The following is a 19,470-nucleotide window of genomic DNA, read 5'->3' as shown; positions in this document are numbered from 1 at the left end:
AGCTGCATTAAAGCTTTTGATTGAAAAGCAAAGAAGGAAATATTATGCTGCTGTGTATTTTCCCAGGTTTGAGGGGTTTTTTTCTGATGAAGATATTTGGCCACAAATACTGTAAAAGCATTGTGTCCTTGCCTCTATGGGCTTTAAAGAAAGAATGCTGACTGAGGGTTTGCTTTTTGGTTAATCAAAACAAGTCTCTTTTCTTGAGCCTAGGAGCAGTGTTTCCTAAGTACATTCCTGTTAGGATAGTGTGACTTCCCACCACCTAGGCTGTTGAGCAGCTACTGACATGTGATTCCAGAACCCAGTCAGGGTTTGGGGCTGTTTCCTGATGGGTAGTTTGGTGGTAAGCAGTTAGAACAAGAACAAGAGCTGAATGAGGTTTTTTGGGGTGAGATAACATTTGCATGGCACTGACTTAGGTCATTTCATGGTTTCCATGAGTTCAGGCAGCTTCAGTCAGCACAGGCTTTGTCCTCCAACAAGCTCCTGAACTAGGGTTTCAGAGGCCTTTGAGTGCCTGCAGTTAGTGCAGATTTTTATGGTCAAAAAATATGTATAAATGGAGAATGGAGTTGAATAAGTCAAAGAAACAGCCTCCTATCCATCTCAGCCAACTGCAAAATGGGAGATTATTTAAATTCAGCACTACTCACAAATTCAGATTATTTAAATTTGCAGTAAAGGCATAAATGGTTGCAGGCCAGCTCTAATGATTTCCAAGGTCATCAGAAATTATTTGACTTCCATTTTGGTTCACATGGTCAGGTCCCAGAGACCAAGAGCTTAATGATTCTGGGAATATGCAGGTGCTCCTCTAGTCAGCTAACTTGTATTTAATTTGGTTTGAAGTGTTGCCTCTGGTCAAGGGAGTGACTATGGCTTCCTGTGTTGAAAAGCTTTTCACATCCCTTCCCTATGTAACAAGAGCTGTTCAATAAAATTGTGCTCTTCCTGCCATTACCTTTTAGCGCTGTGTTGCAGCACATCCAAGATAGCTCACTATGTGGAACCCCAAAATTAAAAACAAACAAACAAACAAATTATGTAAATCCTTACGAAGCGTGTAGTCCTTTTACATAGCTCTCTGCAGCTCAGACCTCTGCCTCCTCAGCATGAGCATGTTTGGCTAAAATAGCGGGGTCCAAATGATAGATGGAATGGCTGCATCATATCTTGGGAAAACATTTAAAAGGGTGTTTTGTTTCTGCGAGCACATTTGGGGTTTGATGTAATAGAGCTTGCACAAGTTGATATAGAGGAAATTATTGCTTCTCAATAAAATTCTCCATTTTTATTGGCTCACAGACAGAGAATGGCAGCCAGCTGATAAAATACTTGGTGGAATTTTCTTTCCATCTAGCCATGTGCTGCTCTACAGCTGTGAAGTGTGTCCTTTTTTAAAATTGGGCATAATTATGATAGTCTGAAAGCATTTTGAGTTTATCATAATACTCTTTATGTGGAAGTCTGCATATTTTGTGCTTTAACCAAAATTTTGTCTTTTAAACCTGCTGGCTGTGACAGTAAAGTAAAGAAATAGCCATAGAAATAATAACATAAATCTCTTATCTCTGTCAGATACCTACTGGCAAAGATATGTATTCTACAAAAGCATTTTTAGCTTTTCACATGCTATTTGGATTCCATATAGAATGCCTATTTAAGGAGATATATGTATACATACATATATACATTATATGGCTTTGTAAGACAGAAACTGTAAACAACATTTACAAAATATTACTTCATCAGGGCCATGAAAATCTAGAAAACAGATAATCTCTACTGTCTTCCCCAGGATAAACACAGACTTCCTCTGAAATTTAAACTCTGCATCATTACTTGCCTTTACTAATAACAATTCCTTAACTTTCCAGAATGGAAAATCTTTCATTTCTGATTCATTTAGTTACTGGAAAGTATGAAACATTTTATCACATTAAACTTGGGTGTTTTTTTGTTCCCAAGGAGGAGTTTGATTTCTAAGTATTTAGGGTCAGAAGAGGACCTAGCTGTGAAGTTTTAGGTGCCTGCTCTGGAACAATTGCCATGCTCTCCATCTTCCCAGGCAGTGCACCGAGAAAGCTGGGTTGCCCTAGGAGACAAGCTCCTGCAATCAGAATTATGCAGAACCACCCAGACACAGAGCACCAGGGATCTTAAACATTGTCCCTCCTGCAGTGCCACAGGAGAGGCTCCCCTCTGCATGGCATCCACAGGGACATCTCCAGCAACAAGGGTAAAGAGTCTCTTTTCTGCCCAAGACACTAAAAGTAACTCTCCTAGTGGGTAATTGTGAAGGCACCAGAAAGCACCATCTGGCAAGTTTGCACTGCTGCTTGCGAGGAATGGAAGCCTGGCAACAGGGTAGGCTGTGTTTTGTGGGCCTTCTGCATCATCTTCTCTGGGCACTAATTTCTCTCTCTGGCTAACAAGGGAGCTGAGCCCCCCTGCAATTCTGGCAGATGTAGCTGCCAGGGAATGGCAATTTTTTTTTTTTTTAAAGAGGGAAGACAATTGAACTTGATGTTTCAGGGCTCAGCCGAGCAGAACCACAGTTTTGTATATAAATAGCAATGTATCACCTGAACTCTGCTTTCTAGGGTATTTCCTGACCTGCCCTCCCATTGCAGTGACATTTTAGCTAGAATTCAGGAGGGGCTAGGCTCAGCTGAGTAAAAACTTGGCCTATCTGTGCCTATCTGCTATCCAGCTAAAGCAGGTCAATGCTGTTCAGATCTGGCCTGATAAGCTGTAGGGGTACCAGGGTACTAATGTACTGCTTTCTGGGCAAGCTGCAGCTGAGAAAGGGATCTGACAGTGGGGACTGAAGTATCTAAGCCCATTTCTTGTCTCAGCCCTGAACACTACTTTTGTAGTAGTGATACACTGAGTCTGTCCACTTCTCTGTCACTGGAGATTTATGAACCCCATTAGCTTTCTCATCATTACCCAGTTTGGTTTGCTGGTCACAGGATGCCCCCTCTGGAAACTTCTGTTGACTAGATCCAAGGTGGAGGGGAAACCACATGCAGATGACAGCAATCATTTTCATATCACTTGTAGAGTACACCATGACTGGTCTGTCCCTATCACCATGGAAGAGTCAGGTAATCTGACTGTTCCTGCAGAGGCTGGAAAAGAGCACAGCAATGAGAAAGAGCCTTAGTCATGAAAACCATTTATTTTAATTGTAGAATCCTCTCCACAGAAGTCCTGAGGAACATGCTGATGTGTTGGCATGTTCCCAGCTGGTGGGTATGATTCACTTGACTCACCCCCTGAAGTGTATCCACATAACTTCCACATATTATGTACATAAATCAACTTTCTCCTGAAGAATCAAAACTCTTTGTTGTCAAATGAATGTGAGCCATGAAGAACCTGCAAAGTGTACTATAGCAGTCCTGAATGGTTGTCAGCTTTCCAGAGGGTTACGCTGTTAGCTGGAAATGTCTCATTGTTCAGTTCCTAGAGTTTTCCAGGCCTAAAGTCTCCTTGTCTGAATTGTCAAACGTATCATTGTCACCAGAGACAGCTGGCAGAGGAAGTAATGCCATGAAAGAATTAAATGATACAGCATTCTTGCAAAACCTTTTACAAATCTGTATTAAAGCCAGTCTTTTATTTCTTATTAAATTAGCATCATACTACGCTGAAATTTTTATGCACTAGTTGAAGAGTTACAGCTAAATTACTCATTATGGCAATGTGCAGCAGCATTGACCCAGACTTGTCTCCCAGTCCTCCAAATCTTATCCATTCCACACTTGGTTTACCACAAAAATGGCCTGCATTGCTATAAGCTTAAAACAAGAGGACACACTTTAACATAGATTCTGTTTCAAATGTGCAATAATGGTTTAGTTAACAGGAAGCAGATTCAAGCCTGCTCCAGACACACAGGCAATTAGGCATATATCAGTTCTCTGTTCTGCCAGAGCACAAGTGAAAGGAGATATCCTTTCCCTGGAGCATGAAGAGAACCAATTACAGATCCTAGGAAGTATTTAAATGGAAATACTAGATTTTGAGTAAATGAATTGTAATAATGAAATTCATTTCTGTGATGCCCACTGCTGGGAATCACTTCCTAACAGGAAGATATAAAGAAGATAGAGTCCTCTTCTTGGGTGTGCAGAGCAGAAGGACAACAGGTGACAGACACAAACCAGAAAACCGGAAATCCCAACTCAGCATAAGAAGTTGTTAGACCCTGGAGCATGTTGTACCATCCCTGTCTTTGAAGATATTGAAAACCTGGTTGGACAAGGTGTTGACTACCTGCTCTAAAATCCTTTGAGCAGGAGGATGTTCTAGGTGAATGCCTGAGGTCCCTTCCAACCTATATGTTCCTCAAACTGCATCTGTGCAAGAGCAGTGTGTCCCACAGCACTGTAGCAGTGGGAGGCTTGTTTCTGACACCATTCATTGAAGAAAGGGAGGAAGGGGAGGGTTTTTAAAAACTGTAGAATATTTTTATTAATGCACTTATTCTTCCTTATGCCTCTTTTTGTGAGGCCTAAACTAGAAATAAATATAGATTTTTTTTTAATGCATGTAGTCACAGAGACAAACAATGTCAAATATGATTGGGAAGATCCAACCACAATAGAAGACCAAGTAACTGTTGTGAAAAGACACAGGAACATGGTGAGAAGGCAAAAAGTTGCAAGAAGTGCAAATAGAAGGTACTGCCATAGGTGGTAAAGACTCAGTGATGCTTGTTTACTGCCTTTGCATTTCTACAGTGTTTGCTACGGCACAGCACAAGGGCCGATGGCGCAGCTGCTGAGCAATTGTATGGTGGTTGCTGTTGACCACAGATTCACAGAGCATCCTGAATGGGAAGGGACTCACAAGGATCATTGAATTCATCTTCTGGCCCTGCATAAAACAGCCCAACAGTCACACCATGTACCCAAGAACCTTGTCCAATGTGTCTTGAGCTCTGTCATGCTTGATGCTGTGACCTCTTCTCTGGGGCCTCTTCCCAAACGCCCTCTGGGTGAAGAGCCTTTTCCTAACACCCAACCAAGATCTCCCCTGACACAACTTCAAGCCACTCCCTCAGGTCTTGTCACTGGTCGCCAGAGAGGAGAGATCAGTGCCTGTCCCTCCTACTCCCCTCATGAGGAAGCTTTAACTGAGGTCTCCCCTCAGTCTCCTCTTCTCCAGACTGAAGAGATCAAGTGACCTCAGCTGCTCCTCATATGGCTTCCCCTCAAGGCCCTTCAACTTTAGACATTCAAATGATGCCAGCAGGTTGTCAGGAAAGTTTAGATAGTGGGACCAGACAACGTGACTCTTTAGAGCAATAAGTAGTATTTTAGTAATTACTTTCAGAGTAAGTTTTAAAAGCTGACTTGTGACTGCCCATAGAGGGTGTATTTCTCATGTTACACTTATTGGAAGGAGCCTCAAGTTTGAGGCGTTGGTGTAGTACTTCTGTGGCTTGGCCGATGACTGTCATTCATTTCTTCCATAGATTTGGGTTAGTGTCGCTGGCTTCCTTCCAGCAAGCCTCCTTAAAACAATGCTTCTGACAACAATTGAATCACTTTCAAAAATGGGCATTTAAAATTATTATAATCCTAGTAATGTAAAGAGAAGTGTTTTCTTCTTTTTTTTTTCTTCAGATTCACATTCACAAGTGTATAGAGATGTCATTTATGTCCTAGACACATTAATTTCTGATTTTTTCCTTTAACTCTCTTAATTGGAAGAAAGTATGTTGCTGCTGATTTATGAACTCTTCAGAAGTGCCAGGGATCATTTTAAATGTACACAGCTGCTCTGCAGTAGTTTAACTTGGCAGATAGTATTAAACCATTGAATTGTGTCATTTATTTGTGTATGCACACAATAAGTTCCTTGTGCAGGTTCTTCAGAAAAAGTCTCAATGTTGATTTGAAAATGTGGCCTAAAAATAACCTAGCCCCATGATTTATTGTTTTGGTGCTTGTCTCCAAACAGTACATCTGAAATGAAGAATGAGATACTGTGTGTACCCCAGATAAGGCAATGGAATGGAAACCATCCGTAAGAGGAGCTATAGACCAAGGTCTGAAAAGGAAAAGTTCCCAGGGTGAATGAACAAGACACACGATGGGAATCAACTCCTGTTGCTGGCATTTGGGAATGCTGCAACTTATTTCATTGCTAGGCCAGGGAGTGTATGATGTTGTGTAATGAGAAAGAGCAGCAGTCATGACAGCAGTATCACTGGTTGTAATGGAGTATAAATCAGGGCAGTTTACTCTGTCATTCCATTCAGGGCATCATAAAAGTAACACCTGTCATCTGGAAAAAATCTAAACTCAGAGAATAATATAATGCATTTCGCATGAATGTATAAAATCCTACAGAAAATAAAACACTTAGAAATTGAGTCTTTATACTAAGGGATGACATCTGCAAATACATTCTACCATCAATACTATGTGACTTGATTTATGTCTTAAACTATTCTATGGGAGGAAAAAAAAGTAGCAGTATAGATTCTATTATAGCTCTAAAAAATTACTTTTTAGACCATGATACTAATCTCTTTGATCCACACCAATTAATGTATTGGAAAGCAAAAGAACTTCCCTTATTTCTCCTTTGGCTGTAAAATAGACTGAAAACAGCCTTCAGGGAATTGTAGATTCGGTTACATCCTCAACAAGAGAACCTAATGGGCAGTGTTTAAAGACTGATTGATAGACATCATTTCTTGATGATCATAGCAGAACTTTTTAGGCTGCTGATTGCAAGCACAGACATTCTGGAAAGCAAAATTTATGCCTGCCAGGTTTTTGCTGTGTTTTGTCTCCTCTTTTCTTTCCTCTCCTCAAACCAGATTTCACCAGTCAAACCTGGAAGTCAGTGACAATGGCCAAAAACCTGAGCCAAAGTCTATTATCAGCCACACAAGTTTCAAATATTTTTCTTTGGTAAATGGTCTAAAAGACAGGAATTTAAAATTAAATAGAAGGTAAGTTTGTCCTAAAGCTCTAGAAAATGGTGAAACTTTTGCACATTGGAAACTTTAGGGACTATAGAAACTTCAGAAGTTGGATGCAGAATTATTTATTCATGATGAGTCAGTTCTGTCTGCTATAGTCAAAAAATGTCCATGTACTCTGGGTATGTACAATTATGGAATATTTCAGGTAATGAAATTTCTGTTGTCTTGTTATGACGGGCCGTGAAGCATAGATTTATTTTTTATCCAGGATCCGTGCTGTCATGATGAAATTGAAATATCAGCCCAATTCCCCTTTTTATTCCTTGCCTTCTGAGGTGGCAGCTTGGTGCTACCTGTGAGGCAGTTGTGGAAACACTCAGCTGCCTTACCCAAGGTGTAAAGGAGCCCAGACCCTCTCAGGGTGCAGAACTGGAGCACCCTGAGTCTTCTGCTCTCAAGAAACTGGGCTACTGTGCTACCACTCAGAGTGATCAAGCAGAAAGTACTGTCGGTGATCTGAGTGGAGAACCTGAATGCTGCTTTCTTCTTTTCTTACACAACCCCAGGCCTCTGCTAATCTGCTAATCTGTTAATCTGCTAATCTGCTAATAGTGGATCTCTGCACTATGGCAACTGGGTTGCATATTTATGAGCTGGTGGGCAGAACACTGGAGAGATCACTCAGGCCATCTAATTCATATGGGACTTCTTGGTCCCATTCATCATTCCTACTAATGGGGCACAAACCACAAATCTGGTCTGTAGTGGTTTTCTGACTGCTGCTTCTCCATTGTAGTGAGAGTTTGGGGTGGTTTTGTGCTTTGGAGTAGAAAGATTTTATTTCTTAAGGCAACAGGAAAGGAAAAAAGTGTCAATGTAAGTAACAGAACAGAAAAGAATTGCCTTGGTAGATTGGTGTTCTGTTGTTAAATCCTCTACTTTTAAGTTGGACTATCACAGTATAAGGATTTTAATCAATACTTTTTTTTTTTTGGGGGGGGGGGACTAATACATCTTCATCTTGATATTGCCCACAATTATCTAATTTTAACATTAAAGTATAGAGGGAAATGTTGGAAGTGTCTTCAGTGCATCACTTCACTGCTGCACAAGCCCAGCAATGAGCAGAACAATAGCAACAGTTTACCAAAGCTGCAGCTAGAGCCCCACTAAAATGTTGGAGAATGAAATCTTTATAATTGTTGCAAACATAGTATTTTCAAAACAAACTTACTAGGGGGCCAATGGTTCAGACACTCCATGAATGGTATCTTCCTGTTCATGAGTAGAGGTTGTGTACCACAGACTCAGGAACCAGTCATAAAACAAGTCCCAGAAATCACCTTTAAACCTGGACTAAAATTTCTTTTTCTGGGATGTCAGATTTAGGGCATTGGCATTAATGTCACACTGATAACTTGCAGATAATTGAATAATGCCCTTATTTAGAGCTACATTATCTGTATACTATGGACTGGCCTGTGATATAGATGGGGTATAGCTATACCACAGACTAGAAAGCACTGCAAAAGTCAATCCTGCAAGAGAACTTCTTCTTGGGTAATTATTCTTAAGGAAAACTTTTCAGAGAAGGGCTAGTTATCACTCTTCTTCAGTCTCAGAAGGTAGATGAGAGTGTTTTTCCCTTTGCCAAAGACAAATTCCACTTTGTAATCAGTGAAAATCCACATTAACAAGCATAAGAAGGCTTAAAACATCTTTTTCTTTTTTTCTTCTCCCTTATGGATGACCTTATAAAGAGGCATATAAGGCACAGGATGCAGCCTTACTCTTCATGAATCCTTCTGCTTTTTCAGCGGTGTGGTGTGAATACCTTCCAGTGTGTTTGAAATGCAAAGGAATATTTTGCATCTCTAACTTGCTTCTAACATGGTACTGAAGAGGGACACACTTTTGACCATTATTCCAAAGCCTGTCAAATATTCTGCTTTGGTTTAAACACCTTTCACCAATCTGAATTAACTGGATTAATTAAAAGAAATATATGCCCTAACATCCTAAAATATTTTGAAAATTCTCTTCTTTGGCCTTTCAAATAACAATAATAATAGTAATTTTAAAATCCCAGATTTCACATGTAAGCCAGCAAAAAAAAATGTTATTCCGTGTGCAGAAGTGAGAAAAATCAAATATCCATGTCTTGGAAGGGTGTTAATGTTCTAATTTGTGCCAGAGAATATTCCTGGCAATTTTTATTAGGAAGAATCTGAGGGTAAGTAAGACACTGATCAAACTTTGAAAATGCAATTGTGCTGCAGAGACTCTGCTGTGTGCACCCAGAGATATCAGATGCAGATCAGTGGAGTCAAGCACTCAAATCCTGCCTATCAGCTGGAAGTGTGATCTAAAAACTGATGGAGAAAACTCATAAGCCAAGTATCACCTCAGAAACCACAATATCTTCAGATGTTAGGATAAGAAAAAAGCTATATTTTTTACAATAAATATTGTCAGTCTTGATGCTTTTTTAAGATAAGTATTTTAAAGAAGGAAGGAAGCCAGTGCAGCTGTCATCCCTGCTGAGCAGAACCTTATTTGCCTAACCACTTGGAAAAAGCCTTGCCTGCTTGAGGCTGGTTTCTGAGTATGGGCAGTGTTTTTACAATGAACATAAAACTAGGCAAAACCCCACCTGGATTCAGCTTTTTTTAATGAGATGGAAGTTCAGATTTGAATTTACCAAAGATTGATGATCACTGGAGGTAAATGTGTATTTCAGGTTTGAAATATAATTCTCTGCATGCTAAAATGCACATTCATGGCAGATATAAACTATTCAAGTAGGAAACTTGAAGTGCTGAGCTATTTCTAGGGCAAATACCTCTAAACCCTCATTTTTCCAATTCTTATTTTCTGTTAAACTGTGAGAGGACAAAATTTCCACAAAATTGGATTTGTGGTAAGTACAGATAAAATAAATTGCTCCTTTCCAAAAGGCCTTTCCCAGGTGTGTTTGAAAGGGCAGGTTAGAACCTTTTCAGCATTGCATGGTCTAAATTAGTCCTGAACAAGAATTATACATTAATCAAAATGAATGTAAATTTTCCTTTTGCTGGAGCAATGAGGCCTGTGGTATGGGAGCAGAAGGATGTGATTACTGCTCATCAGGCTATATCCAGACCAAAATCTGCTCTGGTTTACACTGTAAACCAGCAATAACTCACCTAGGTATTGGGATTTATAGCACAATGCACTAGAAGTCAGAAACTGATCCATCTCAAAAATGTTCTTGGAAATTAGCATTCGCTGATCATTTTAACATCAGTATTACTGTTGTAATAATATATAACTAATTCAGACACTCATTTGATAGGCATGCTGGCTTAAGTACCACTTCTGGACCCTTTCATGCACTTTCTTAACTCTGGAGCAACAACCTCTGAAAATCCTGCTGTCCCTTCTCCTACTGTTGTCCTTTCCACCATGTATTTAAAACAAGCCTCTTAGACCTGCTTCTCAGAATGGTAAATGGCTCAGGCAGTAAAGGTCCAGCACAAAATCATGGATTGGAACTTGATCCGCTGCGCAGTCCTGAGACACAAGTGAGGGGTTATGGCCTAATGAGTTAGCCAGTGGCCAAATGTTGTGTTAACATAACAGTTCTATTTATCAACACTTTGTTAATCAATAGCTATTTCAAAAATCAGAACTCTTTCTAAAAGCTGGTGCTCAGTGGTTTTGGATGTATGTGTTGGATCACTGTCAGGGCGCAGCTGAAAACGATCTTCTGCTAGAACTGCATGTTGGGTAAGGAAGGTCTGTGGAGAGCTGGGATCAGTGGTGCAGTGCACCTCATGGGAGCTGCTCTGGAACACTCTTTGCTTCCCTGAGAGCACAGCCCTTTAGCCAGGGAGCCTTCAGCTTCGTTATAACTGGCCAAAGCTCAAGACTTGTTATCATCAGAAAAGTTTGCACAGACTCAGTTCAGCATGTCAGACCTTCACACCCCTTCTTGAACCCTCCTTTTGTTTTCCTCCAGGTATTCCCTGCAGGATTTGTGGGTGGAGGGATTCCTTTGGCATCTGACTGTTCCCAGCAGGCAGCAGGAGCCAGCAAACACCTCCGGAGGACTGGAGATGTGCTCACCCAGCAAACATTGAGTGTACGTTCTCACCTAGAGACCTTCAGCTGTAATGCTGTTCTGATGAAACTGCTGTATCAAAAAAAGAATAGCAAAATCGGATTTGGACAAATCTTATTAGCTAATATTTAATTTGTTAGTTTATTGTGTCTAGTACCACACATGAGCCAGAAGAGTATAGCGTGTTTTGCAGTGAGACACTCATGCAGGACTGACACAATTACTCAATGTGGCTTTTAATACAATTAGAAAGAAGTTTTATGAATACAAGTCCTTTCTTAAATGTTGCTATAAAGTATGCTGACTTAGCTATAGACAAATCATACATATATAGAATTTATTATATATATAAATTGGAAAAAACAAGATACAGACATTCAACAAAATTTGAACTTTGCCATTTTTATGGTTTTGCCCTCATTAGATTCCAAAGAACTGGTCATTTCTTTCCCTTTATTTTTGTAAAAGATTATAAAACATAAGTCAGTAATCCAGCAATCCTGGATTTAAATTCCTTGTTAAGTAGAATAAATTCTTAATTCTTTAAATAAAATAAAATTAAAGAAAAGCTGAGATGCAAGAATTGCAAATAGTAGCTGTATTATTCAAGTACTGGCAGCTGCTCTTCTCCCAAGACTCTTGTAATGCTGAATATTTCTCAGTGGGACTCCTATAACCTATAACATGTTTTATTTTGAGACTTAGCTTTGCAGTTCTTTTTCCTCAGATTTTTAATGGATTGCTAACTTGCATGTTAGTGCAAGTTGTGGGTCACTTCCTAGGCTGCTCTGGAAGTTGAAGATAACCTGCTGATGAATAGAATTTTAAAAATTAGAATATTCTCATCCTATAGTATCTTATAGTTGTAGGTGTTCCTTTTTTTACTGGGAGTTTTATTGTTGTTCCAGAGGAGACAGAAAGAGGTTTTCAGGTATGAGAAGTAAATATCTTGTGTATGCTGCACAAGGGCATGGCTGCACACTGGTTAACTTGGATAAATTAACCTAGGATGACATTGCTGTGGCTGTGGGGCTTCCTCTGTCTTCTGGGTAGCTGGTTTCCTTCTCCCACAACCCGGCAATCATTTCTCTTTTATTTATAGATAGCACTAAACTTTGTGCTATGTTCCACAAAATAATCTCCATCTTCCGGACACGTCAACAGCTTTCCATTCTCCATCTCTTACTTCATTGTGGCCAAATGCCTTGCAGTAGATGAATAATGGGTTTATTCTTCCTTTGACTATGTACCTTTATGTTATCTCTTGGAATATTTTTGCTTTGCAGGCTGGCAGCAAAACAAATTTTAAAACATTAATGGAACTTCAAAACAAGACACCTACACTTGGAAACCTTACTAGCAACTTGGTCTGCCTTATTTTGTTCATAACGTATTTTAAGATGTTTATCTTGGAAATGAGAACAGTGGCTGATTCCAGCTTTCATGGTTGTCATTAGTTTATTGCATCTAAAAATGACCACGGAAACTCAAATGTATTTCTAAGTACAATATTATGGTTCTGCATATCTGTTTGGAATGAGGTTGGAGGCATGGCTTCCAAGCAAGCTGCCTCTTTGGTCCTTACCCTGCCATTTACATGAGTGGAAAAGGAGCATACCATAGCACTCTGGTTGTGGGGAGCATGCCCACTTTGAACAGACTCTGGCCTATAATTGGTTATCTGAGCAGAGTGAAACTCCTGTCCTGAGTGCAAGGAAAGATAGAAACTCTCTGGAGTCACCCCCTGTCCTCTGACAGGTACATTTGGGAGAGTTCAGGTCAGTGCTGGCTTTGGAGTAAGTCCTGGACCAATTTTCTATAAATCCCTCAGCACGCTCTTCTAGCAGCAAAACCTTTCATTAAACTAGCATTTGAGGGAAACAGCATATGTTACTAGTGCCCTTCCAGAAGTGGAGAGCAAATTGCAGGACTGTTTTTTGGAGGTAATGACAGAGCTGGGCACAAACCATCAGATGTGCCAGCTGCTCCATATGCAGCTGTCCCCTGGACAGGAAAAGGTGCTCTGGTTTTGTGCTACTGAAACATCCTCCTGGGAGACTCCATTTCAATGGCATCTGTGTCCTGGGAGCCAGAAAAAGAAAGCTGGATCCCCTTCATGAGGTTTTTATTGTTCCCACTGTTACTATGATAATTTTCATATTTTGAATACAGTCCAAGAACATTTTGCATCTTCCCTTTTACTACAGATATGAACAGCTGTTTGAAAAGAAACTGATAAATAGATGAGATTTTGTGTGTTTTCCAAGTATTCGCTTAACTACAATGACTGCATTGGGAAAAAGTGGTTTCTGGACTGAGACTTGATTTGTAAATAGCCAAATTATGCAAACACTTGATTTATGATCCAGTGGGTAGTAATTTATTCAGTATCATGGGACTAGACTGCTAGTCTTGTAGTCATTATTGATATACATAGTTAAAGGAAAATTAAGAGAAGTTTCTTCAGGAAAGTCTCAGCTCAAAGACAAATCTCAGGCTTGCTTTCTTCCATTGATAATTTATAATTCCCCTGGAAAAATATAATTTTCACCTTGGGTTGATTCTCAACCCTTTCACTTTGACAACTGGAATTCCACTGATCTCTGTGATCTGTGGGGACAAAATTTCATCCATGTACATAACCAAATCTGGGGGCACAGGTTCTGCTGGTTTTGGCTGGGACAGAATTAATTTTCTTTGTAGTAGCTAGTATACAGCTATGTTTTGGATTTTTCCTGGACAGAGTGTTGATAACAAGCAATGTTTTAGTTATTGTTGAGCAGGGCTTGCACAGTCAAGGCCTTTTCTGCTCCTCAGCCCACCGTGACAGTGAGGAGGTTGGGGGTGCACAAGGGCTGGGGAGGGGACACAGCCAGGACAGCTGACCCACACTGACCAAAGGACACTCCAGACCATGTGCTGTCATGGCAGACAAAGCTGTGGGAAGAAGGAGGAAGGGAGGGACATTTGCAGTGACTGCATTTGTCTTCCCAAACCACTGTTATATGTGATGGGGCCCAGCTTTGCTGAGAGAGCTGAACACCTGCCTGCCCATGGGAAGGAGTGAATAAATTCCTTGTTTGGCTTTGCTTTTCTATGCAGCTTTTGCTTTATTTATTAAATTGTCTTTATCTCAACCCACAGGTTTTCTCACTCTTATCCTTCTCACCTCTCCCCCATTCCAGCAGGGGTGAGAGTGGGCTGTGTTGCCAGCCAGGAGTAAATCATGATACAGGTATAGAAGAAATATATTTAATTCCTAATGAGAACTAAGAGCTCCTTTCTATCTGTTGTCAAGGAGGTTTTTTCTCCTTCTCCAACAACTAGTCCAGAATGATGTAGGCTTTAACGAAAAAATCCAGCAGAGGTATTCAATCTGGAGTTATTTGTCAAATTAGTCATGATACTTGTTTGTAAGTAGTAACAAATGGAAAACTTCATGTTACATGCTAGAAGGAAAAATAGGCTAAATAATTCTTAAGCAATCTTCAGATGTCAGGCAGGAAATCCTGTTCACTTGGGACAGTATCATGTTGCGCACCTTTCTGGGGCTTTTTACCAATAAAGGATTTCTGTTTCTTCTTAAAATATTGGAAGGGTTGTAGTACAGAGGTGAGAGGATGCCTTTAACTCTGGTGTCAACTGAAGGCAAACTCAGGCAAGACTCTTGTTCTTGAGCACAGTACAATCTGGGGCTGACTGAACTGAATGAATTTGGGGTGCAGCCTCTCTAGGAGTGGACCAGGAGACTGCAGTGTGCCTTACAGTGACACAGGTGAAAAATGTCTGTGACCCAAATGCACCAGCCTGTGAGCATTGCCAGGAGATTTTGCTTAGAGCTAAGAACAAGATTTTTGATACCCACAACATCAGGTAAGAAAGAGGGTGATACACAAGAGAACCCATATGTTGTGACACATGAGAGCAGAAAAGGTGCCGGAAGGTGGAGCTGGGTCTGAAGGCAAAAGTTGGCAGGGAACTGAGCTAACCAAAAATTTCTGGGGCTGGGTAGCATACTTGTGCAAGTGTGGCCTTGCAGGGCTGCTGCCAAGCCCAGCCAGCCAAAGAACAGGCTGTGGCTCTTGGAGCTTTGCTGTATCCCCAGGTTTCAAATCCTCTAGGGGTGGCAGCAGCACGTGGAAATAGGTGTCACAGGGATATTTTGTGTTGGTTTGCTTTTGGCTCAGACAATGGCCCAGGCTAGGACTCCTATTTTAGCCCCTGATTCTCACCCTGGGGCTCAGGCAGGTAGGGAGGAGGAACCATCCCAGTCACTGCTGCTGCTGGGTGCCTCAATGCCCGTCCTGCTTTTGGGCAAGGAACTCAAGCCAGAGAAGGTGAGGCAGCCAAGCATGTCAAGCACATAAAGAAGGAGTGAGAAAAGGCAAATGGGAGCTTAATTTTTCAGTCCAGATGTGGGTTGAGGAAGAGAGGAAACTAATCCCTTCCCCTTGTGACAATGTATATGGATTTATTTTACAATGGATAGGAACCTGACTTTTCCCTTTTTTACCACCAGACTGATGATGCCAGTACACTCCTGTCAGTTTGGGCAGAAGTTTGGTGTCCCAAACTGCAGAACAGCTGGGTTTTAGCTGAGAGCTGGGCGAGTGTCCCATTAGCCTGGTGGTTTGGGGATCCTTTTACGAGGGTGCAGGCTGTCAAGCTGCAGGTGGACCAGACACTGTATTGCTCAGTTCCAGACCATGTGCTCAGACCAGGACATTAGGAAAAAAACAAGCTGCTGCAAACACTTCTGAATTTCTGAGCTGAACTCACTGCTGCCAGGGGATGATAAGCATGCTGAGGGTAAGCTTAAGGAACCAGGACCTTCAAGACATTAACTAGCATCTCCTCAGCTAAGTCAATAAAGGATTTAATCAGCACAACCTTTGCTACCTCTGTTAAGACTGATTCAGTTATAGACATCTATAATGTAAATTTCTTGATCTGAATTATCCTTTTAGAGTCCCCTTTAGGGCAATTTGAGAGAAACATGCACTTTTAAGGAGTAGTTAATTTCTCTCAAAAGAACTCAAACAAATGGATGACAGATTTGCATACAAAGAGGAAGGACTCTTAATTGATTACCTTATATCTGTATTTTTTTTTCCTTACTTGCTGTGCTGAATAAATCCTTATGATAACATTGAAGGGCATAGAATCCATGGGGAATTTAATCCTAAAGCAGCTGCTTGGTTTAAACAGGGCTGCTTAGCTAAAGACTTCTCAATGTGTGCTAGCAAAGCACCATGAGAATATCTGTGATTGTCTGTAAAGTGATTCAGTGCAAGCCTGGATAAAGGCTGAAAATGCAAGATCAAATGCCTATCAATGACAAGGCAGCTAGGCAGACCAAAGGTACTTTCCACTTCAAACACAGAGTCCTTACAGCCTGTTTCCATAGAAGTGTGCAGGAAGTTGCACGCCAGCTCTGCCCATGCTTGTGGTTTCTTGACAAGGGTCAGTTCTGGAAGCCATTTAACACCACAGCAAAGTCACATTCCTCATGTCTCCTTAGATCTCTGCTGTGCATCCTAGAAAGCCAGTCCCTTGATCAGTTTAAAGTGGCTAACTTTAAACTCTTCCCTCCTTCCCTTCCTCCCTTTTCCTTCCTTCCTCCTTCCCTCTTCCCTCCCTTCACACTTTCCTCCCTTATTCTCTCCCACCTTTCCTTCTTCTCTTCCTACATGCCTGCCTCTGTGTAACCTAAATAATTTTTAAAAATGTGTTGATTTTTTCATTACAAATAAGTAAAGGGTGGTTCTGGTTCTTTCCCCTGTGCTTCTGTGCAGTATCTATGTCATTCATCCCCGCTGTGTGACTTCTGTTTTTCCTTAAGGGAAGCAAGTTATGTGTCTATGCAGAGACCATTGCATCCATCTTCATAGACAATTTTTATTGAAATAAAATATGTCTTAGCATAGAAAAAACCTTTGCATAGAAGCAACTCTACAACTATATTTTTTTTAATGTAAAGGAGCACAATCTAACTTCTAAACATTGGTAACAAAAACAGAGAAAGTACATACCTATTCACCAAGAGGATATTTAGAAGGATATACAAGTAGAAATGCAAATACAAATAATGTGCAGGAAGAAATAGAGGCAAAGTGTAAAAAAAATTGTTTGAATTACATTTTCTCTTGCTTGAAGAATTTTATATTGAGTTGATGTTTCTTCCCACTTCATAGGATGCATGGACTACAGAAATTACTTTATGTAAGGGATGTCACTCCCTCCCATTGTCATCAGACCTATAAAGATATTGGACAGAACAATTTTGCTCAGTTTATGTTGAAGCATTGTACTGAGCTGCTGAAAGCATGAGTTCTCTCCCTGCCTCACCATCTGTCAGTGCATGACCACTTCACAGTATCTGGGCTGCATTTTCCCATCTGTAGAGTGGGGATAACAAAATTACCCGCTTTCTACAAAAGTAATAAAAATACATACATTTTTAAAGCAGACAATGACCCTATGAAAATATGTATTGTATTTTGGTGTTTAAAAAAATATCTTTCAGATTATAACAGCTAATAGAAGCAAATTGTTTCTAGGAGCAAAATATATCTTTGTGAGACTGAAGAGTCCACATTTACAGATTTTTGAAAGACACATTTTCATGTGGATAGTGCTTGAACTTTGCCTTTTCACTTACAAAAGACTTTAGTATTATTCAGTAATTCAGGAAGTGAATCAAGTATAAAGGTGTCAGAGTGAAAATTTCATAGAGGAAGTGATGCAGAGGTCATTAGTTACACCAAAAGTAATCAAGCCAAAATTTTTGAAACCAAGTGTTTTCCTCCAGAGAAGATGATCTACAAGGACTAATTTCTTACCCATAGATTTTTTTTGAGTAGAGATGTTTTTGGCCAAGTTGCCTTCCCAAAATTCAGACAGACTTGGTCAAAATGAGAATTGAACTTGATGTCCAGCTCTGAATTTCCAGCTACTCTCAAGTAGACATATACAGAAACAAGCTGATTTGTTCCTGTAGCTCCATTTTGCAATCTAGTGTTCAGTTCAACACACGGCCACAAAACAGAGCTTTCACTCTTTCTGAAAATATGCCAATGAATAATTTACATGGCAACAAGTTAGCTTCACTCTTCATCTTCAAAGCACGCATCAAGCCTCCACTGCTAGTCCACTTATATTTGTGACAACTTTCTGCTGTAGGCAAAATTGTTCCTCTCAGTTTATTTCTGTCACAAAATAGTCTCTGTGAACTGGGTTTGTGCTGTTAGAAATTATGAATTACCTAGAGTGTACCAGCAAAGATGGACTTCACTTGGTAGCTTAAGATGCTTTTACTTGTTCAAATAACCCCTTTTACAAAACTCACCTGGCTTTAAATATCTGGGTAAATGCAGGGAGTAAAAGTGCTGCTTTGTTAAGTTTCCACAAATTACTTGCTCACCAAGGTGCAGAGCTTTCTAACCTCTGTTGGCTGGAGACCGTGGTCAGAGTTGAAATTGCTTAAGCAATTGTAATCTTGATTAATACTTGAACTGAGTGCATCTGCCTGGCTTCCACCTGACCTGGCACTGAGAACTGCGTGGGATGTGGCCATTGGGCCGGGCCAAGAAAAGTGAGCCAGCTCCAACTGGAAGATGGTGGGGTGGAGTACACTGGAAACTGCTTAAAGAGAAAATGATTCTTTAATGGGAAAAGTGTGATTTTTCCAAGTAATTTGACCCGAGTGGAAACAAAGCTTGTCAGAGACTGTATTACGTGAAAATGTTTGCAGAATGATGTCAGTGTGTTAGCACTGTTAATAGACAGTTGGAGCTTTATTCACAAAAAGGGCACATTTTCACTGCATGTAGTAGATTCATAAATGAGACTTTCTGTGGACAAGTGAGTTCCATGAAAATACAGCCCTTCCATTTTGAGGAAAAAGACATTTTTTGCATAGATGGGCCAAATTATTTTGTGGCATTCTGAATGCAAGTTATCGAAGGGCCTTCCAAGGTCTCTTCTTGGATGTGAGTCCCTCTGAGCAAAGGTACAGAGAGAAGATTGGAGCACAGGCCCAAAGGCACTTCCCAAGGATCAGGTGTAGCCCACTGCTCTCATCATGGTGGCTCAGGTCACAGACCCCCCCTACCTCTGCCACCCGTGTCCTTGGTGCTTATTTAGGGAAATGTGTAAGAAGCAAGGAATGCATGAAGTGATTCCTTCTCAGATATACTTCTGCACCCCTGACAGTCTCCACAGCAACCACATCACACAATCCTCTCCATAAGACAATTGGAAAAAGATAGTTTCTTTGGGTGTTACCAGACCTTCTAGCTCAGTGACCTTTTCTGCTGGAGATGATAAACTCGAACAAAGTGTGGAGAAGCAGCAAGCACAGGGTGAGTGAACTGTAGGGATGCTTTGAAGAATATAGGAAGTCTGGAGTCAG

The 19,470-nt window shown here is 40.6% G+C and overlaps 1 long non-coding RNA gene across 1 annotated transcript in view; it reads left to right on the top strand.

The window, feature by feature from the left end:
- The window catches only part of LOC144246125 (uncharacterized), a 43,551-nt gene that overhangs the window by 9,231 nt on the left and 14,850 nt on the right, over positions 1–19,470 (top strand). The window lies entirely within an intron of this gene.

The sequence above is a fragment of the Lonchura striata genome, chromosome 4 (genome assembly GCF_046129695.1).
Source record: "Lonchura striata isolate bLonStr1 chromosome 4, bLonStr1.mat, whole genome shotgun sequence".
NCBI lineage: Eukaryota > Metazoa > Chordata > Aves > Passeriformes > Estrildidae > Lonchura > Lonchura striata.
Note: the sequence above shows the minus strand (reverse complement) of the source record. Positions and strands in the feature narration are given on the sequence as shown.